General features: G+C 38.5%; 1 pseudogene; it reads left to right on the top strand.

The window, feature by feature from the left end:
• The first annotated feature begins 1,825 nt into the window (after positions 1–1,825).
• LOC103078163 (oligosaccharyltransferase complex subunit OSTC pseudogene) lies at positions 1,826–2,278 on the top strand (annotated as a pseudogene).
• Positions 2,279–6,317: the final 4,039 nt, after the last annotated feature.

Genomic DNA, 6,317 nt, shown 5'->3' with positions numbered 1-6,317 from the left:
TTTTTTATTTTTATTTATTTATTTGTGCTGTGTTGGGTCTTCGCTTCTGTGCGAGGGCTTTCTCTAGTTGTGGCAAGCTGGGGCCACTCTTCATCGCGGTGCGCGGGCCTCTCACTATCGCGGCCTCTCCCGTTGCGGAGCACAGGCTCCAGACGTGCAGGCTCAGTAGTTGTGGCTCACGGGCCCAGCTGCTCCGTGGCACGTGGGATCCTCCCAGACCAGGGCTCGAACCCATGTCCCCTGCACCGGCAGGCGGACCCTCAACCACTGCGCCACCAGGGAAGCCCCCCTTCATGTTATTTTTAAATTTTAACTATACTTTGCCCATTTGTTCTTGCAGATGAATTTAGATTCCAAAACAAAATTCCTCAGGATTCATTTGCATTTTGGCCCCTTCTGTATTTGATTCTCTTCCTCCATAGTAAGAAACTTGACTCCCGTTATCATTACTATGTCCTTGTTCAGGATTACTTGCTTGTTCAACCCCCCCAGTGTCATTGTTTCCTGTGTGGATGCCTCACACCACAACCCGTGTTCCAACACCCCAGGCCAGGTCTTAGTGTCCAGCACTGCAGGGGCCTGGCCAGAGTCTCCTTAACACCCATGCAAGTGCCTTTCTCACAGTGCTCAGACACACCTCACATCACGCCCCCGGCCTATAAGCCCTTCTTCTGTCTGTGTAGGCTCAGACTCCTGCTTCTGACTGTCACCCCTTTTGTCCTCCTCACTGGCTTAGGTACTCTGATCCCCACAATGGGTCGCCACTCTTGCATAGATGCCCTCATCACTCCACTCAGGCTCAGACCCTCTGCAGGGATGCCCTCCTCAGTCTGCTGGGCTCTGAAACCCCATCCAGGGTGCCACTCCACTCCAAGTGGCCACCCCCTCTCCCAGCTAGAGCTCTGATGCCCTGAGTTCAGTGGATGCTCTCTTCACTCTCTTTGGGCTCTGACTTCACACTGAGCTACCACAATCCATGGACTCCTTCCTTTCTCTGCTGTGCCTCTGATACTGTGTACTTCCTGCAGGGACCCCTGTGTCACTCCACTTGGCTTCCGACTTCCTGCCCCAAGTCAACCCCTCACATGAATGCTTTCCTCACCTCACGGACTCTCAGGCTGGGAGCCCTCCTACCTGGATACCTTCCTCACCCTGCTTGGGTTTTACACCTTGATGTCAGTCTTGTTCTGCCCCACATAATAATGGTCTGAATTGTTCAGAAAAGAAAGGAAGAAGGTGAAAGGGGAAGGGAAGGAAAGGAAATGTATTTGATTTTTTTAATCTTCCTTTCCTCCAAAAGTATTTATTAAATGCAATTAACAGGCGAATAAGATTCCTGCCTTACAGGGGTTTACTTTCTATACGTGGGGACAAGCATGTAAAGATATTATTATCATAGTGCAGTATGCTACCACAGAGCTTTTCCCTAGGATGCTGTAATGGCAGGTTGGAAGGACACCTATTCCAGCCTAGCGGAGTTAGCAGAGGCCTTTGGGAGGTGGTGGTGATAAGGGAGTTTCATCTGTAAGGGACAGAAGAATCTAAACAGGTGAAGAGGAGGCCAGGGTAGGTTGATGAACCCACACTAACTTTTGTATCAGATTCTTTAGAAATTGAAGTAAGCATCATATTAAAAGTGTTAGGATTACTAGGAAAACAGAAGTAGATTTATTTAAAAGCCTTTGTTAATGAGAAAAATGTCATTACACGAAGAATTTGGACTTTCTCTGCCTTTCTGCAAAACAAGGAAATTGGTTTAAAAATGAATTCATGCCTGTTCCCGGGTGGCGTGTGGGGCTGGCGGCCGACAGCTGACCCTGCCGCCACCAACATGGAGAGTTTGTACCAAGTCCTGTTAGTGCTCAAATGTCCCGTCCTGAAGCTGAAGAAGCCGCCCTGGGTGCACATGCTGTCGGCCATGACAGTGTACGCTCTGGTGGTGGTGTCTTACTTCCTCATCACTGGAGGAATCATTTATGATGTTATTGTCAAAACTCCAAGTGTCAGCTCCATGACTGATGAACGTGGGTATCAGAGACCAGTAGATTTCTTGGCCTGCAGAGTAAATGGACAATATATTATGGAAGGACTCACATCCAGCTTCCTGTTTACAATGGGAGGTTTAAGGTTCATAATCCTGGGCCGATCCAATGCACCAAACATTCCCAAATTCAATTGATTTCTCCTTCTACTCATTGGATTCATCTGTGTCCTATTGAGTTTTTTCATGGCAAGAGTATTCACGAGAATGAAACTGCCGGGCTATCTGATGGTTTAGAGTGCCTTTTGAGAAGAAATCGGTGGATACTGAATTTGCTCCTGTTAATGAAGTTTTCAAGCCTGTACCAGTCCTCTGATATGAAATATGGAAAAGGCTGAAAAGCAGCAGAAAAGAAACATCTAGTGAAAACGTAGGAAGCGTATTATAGCTTGGACTAGAATGTCTTCTTGGTATCAAAGAGACAAGCTTATCAGTATTTTTTCGTGCTGTCCTATACTGACATACCAACGATGTTAAGTGGCATTTTCTTCTTCTTTTTTTTTATTTCTTAAAGAAAATATACTTCATTTCTACAACTATAATATTGAGTAAAGTGATTATTTTTTACAAACCCCTTAAAAAAATGAATTCATGCTGCTTTGAGGGCCTGGAATCCGCCTGAATATGAATTACTACAAACACAAAAAAGAATTTTAAATGAAGCCCTAAATATTTGATAATAGGAATGCTTAATTTATTCTTGGATTAAGCATGACAAACCTCTGAATAAAAGGGAAAGGGAAGTTATTCTTTAGAATGCTTTTCTGTTTCTTTTAAATTTAAAAAACTCAGTATTTTTTAAAAAGAATATTACTGAAGAGAGTTTTCTCCCACTTTGGTGCCCTTGAACTTGCCTCTGTGACCCACACTGTAGGGCCAAGAGGTTTGACCTGGGGAGGACATCATTCAACAGGCATGAGAATCAATGGTTGGGTAAGAGCTTTTTGTCTGATGGGAGGCTTAAAATTGGAACTAGAGATTCTATCCTGTGTGGATTTTTTTGGGATACATGTTTAGTTCTCTTAACTTGCCTTTTCTATGTATATGAATTAGGGTGTGTATATTTTTCCTGAAAGAAAACTTATGCTTAAAATAGTTTACTAAAACAAAAAATTAATGAATTATGAAATATTTTTCTAGCCTGAGAAGACATAAATACTTCTAATAATGATTTTGCAAAGCTGAGCATAACTGGTTTATAGAATGTGTTCTGTGTTTTTGTTTATTTTTAGAGTACATTGAAATTGGATGTTCATTGTGGAGTGAAGCAGGAAATTTTGGTGGTCCCAGTCTGTTGGAAAGGCCCAGGTGGTTGAGGCCCAGTTCTGCTGTTCACAAACTATATGATCTTGGGCTAGTTACTTAACATCTCTCAATTTCAGTTTCCTCATGTGTGTGTTGTGAATAGTAATATTGAGAAAAATTATTTCTTTTCCCCATAGCATGTTATGTTGTTTGTAAATTACTAGACTGAATGAGCTGTAGACAATCCAGTTTCTCCACAAAAATTTCATGTCCAAGTAACTTATTTTTTAAGGAAATTACTCTTAATGCACCCAGTTCTTTACAATGAGTAATTTTTGGAATTAAGATAATTTTACTCATGCAGAAGATAAAAAATAAAATTTCCTTCAAGCCAACACATTTAAAAAAACAGAAAACAAAACTGTACTGACTCCTCAGTACTAAGGAATCACAGGAGAAGGGATAATATTTTTATCTCTAATGCAAATGTTGATTACATAGTAAGAAATAACTGTGTTGTTTGTTAATAGATTTGCCTGAGAATGTTGCTTAAATTACATAATATTATCTTTTAACTGCTCCTGCAAATAGTGGCAATACTCCCTCTTTGTGTACTGAGATTACTTATGTAATATAAGACATTACATTAAAAAGATAACCAGTTGTGAGAAATATGAGTCTATTAAATCAACAGTTATAATACTTTACAAAAAATCTAGTCTCATCATCATATTAAGGGTCAAGGCCACAGCACTTTTAGAAAAATGATTTTGAGTTGTAAGAATTTAGGATTCATTCCTGTTATTTCTTTGGGAAACAGTTTCCTTTTTACAAATAAAGCTGCTTGTCTAGCTACTGAAAAATCTTTTATTTAGGCAATTGTCTTTTAAAATATTCCAGGTCGCAATGTATCATTTCAGTTTCCATGGCTGCTTTTATGGTAAGGGTTTCTGCTAAAATGCTTTAGCAAGTGGAAATGCTATCAAACTTTAACATTAAGTAAATCTAGGCATATTTTTAAACAAAATCTCTGCAGATTTAGTTTGATTTTTAAAAAAACAAATGCCTAATTTTTAAAATTAGAGCTTTTTACTAAGAAAGCATGCATTAAACTGCTTTTTTTCTCTTTGAAATTATTTCTTTGGTCTCAAAATACCTGACCAAATTATGTACTACCCATAAACCTCAGAAAAAAGGTAAACGATTTTAACATTTTAAGAAAGCATGTCCTCCAAAACTGTATAAAAATATAGTAAACCTCCCAGAATACACGATTTAAAAGGATTGTCTCACTTTAAGATTTAGAAAAGTTATCTTCCCTTTATATATCTCCATAAAGAGTTAAAGATGTATAACTATAAAATATTATTTTTGGGGTCACCAGTAATTTTGTATTTGTGGGGAGAGGAATTAAATGCATGAAATTATGAGATAGACACATAGATTAGTATTCACCATCGTTAGCTCCTTGTTTAGAGAAAACATTCAATAAATATCTGTTGAATGAATGAGTTTTAATGACAAACTATATTAATTATTGTGATATCTAAAGTGTGTTTTGTGAAAGCATAAGTAATATAAGTAATATAATTACATCATCTTGATGACCAAAAGACAGATAAGCTCTTTTAAGAACGATGGCTGCCCTGTGCTGTGAAGTTTCTTTTCATAAGACTATATACTGTGTTACAGTAATTTGGGTTTTGTGTGTTAGTGTGTGTAGTTGTGGGTGTTTATAGGCTTTTCTAAGTTAAAAAAAATGTTTATAATTATGTTTTTCTTCCTGGAATATAAAAATTTGGTGGATAACTTTAAAAATTATTGTGAAATGGGGAAGTTTGGTTGGGAACTTTCTGTGGAAAAAAAATTTCTTATGCTGCTTTTTTGGAAAGTTCCCAGAAATAGCATTTAAAAAAGTTCTTTAAGAAAAAAAAGGTGATTATAAGTAAGGAAGTTATTCTGGGCCAAAGGCCTATGGAATTCCCAGTAGATGAACGATTGTTCACTTTATGGCTATTTTCTATGGTTTTAAAAAGTAATGACAGTTATTTCTCAGCACATTATTTATTTTGCCTGAAATATTTTTTCCTACGTTTTTAACTGTTAGTACTTGGTGTGATGCTGAGGTACTGATTTTGAATCATGTTGTTTTAGCTTCTGGGCTTCGTATTTGAGTTGGCAGGTAGGGGTGACTTTGGTGACCTGGCTTTCTATTAACTGTGTCAGTTTCATGCCAAATGTTGACTTCCTTGATTCTGATCCTGTCTTGGCCTCATGACCTCAATTTCTGCCTTAATCGTTTGCCTGACAATTGAGCATTCTTAGTCTATTCTTACTTCAGTTAGCCTAGGGATAGAAGTTCATCAGTAAGGGCCCAAATCTCCTGCCTGATATCTAGAAATAAGCTTCTTTACCTTGTTATTTGGCCATAATGAATTCTCAGATTGCCCATGTAGAATTTTTTACGTGGGCTCTTTATTTTTCACTTTTCACGTGATAATCTTCAAAGGAATTGACTGACTTTAGGAAATTTCATATATAACTAGCAAATTGTTTTCCAAGTGTTGTTCTGTAGATGTTCCAGAAGAGAAAGTTCCTGGGTCATAAATATGTGAAAAACACCGTACTGTTTTCCTTTTCTCTTAAAAATACATGGTACTCATTAGCTCTACAGTGAAGAGATCTTTTAAACTATTTACTCTAGCATTTATGAGAGACCAAGCTTTGGCTCTTGTTGACAAGCTTTGAAGCCATTTTTCTGTTCCCCAGGAAATCTTGTTCCTTAGGAGTAAGTCTGAAGTTTCTGCAATGTCCATGTTTGAGGTTTGTGCTCCACTAAACTTATATTCTTGGCAAATGTCTTTCCCTCTATTGTTGGAGAGAATTGGATGAGGGCGGGTGGAGTATGTTGGGAGGATGAATTACGTACAAGTGGCTGGGTTAAATGAGTGAAGTAAATGGCTTGCTTTTTTCAGTTTGATTGGTGAGTAGTCCTGGTGTCATTCCTCCAAATAAAAGCCTGGGCAAGCTC

Source organism: Lipotes vexillifer, unplaced genomic scaffold (genome assembly GCF_000442215.2).
Source record: "Lipotes vexillifer unplaced genomic scaffold, Lipotes_vexillifer_v1.1 scaffold1759, whole genome shotgun sequence".
In the NCBI taxonomy this organism is placed as follows: Eukaryota; Metazoa; Chordata; class Mammalia; order Artiodactyla; family Lipotidae; genus Lipotes; species Lipotes vexillifer.
The sequence above is the reverse complement of the archived record's forward strand: the minus strand, read 5'-3'. Positions and strand labels throughout refer to the sequence as shown.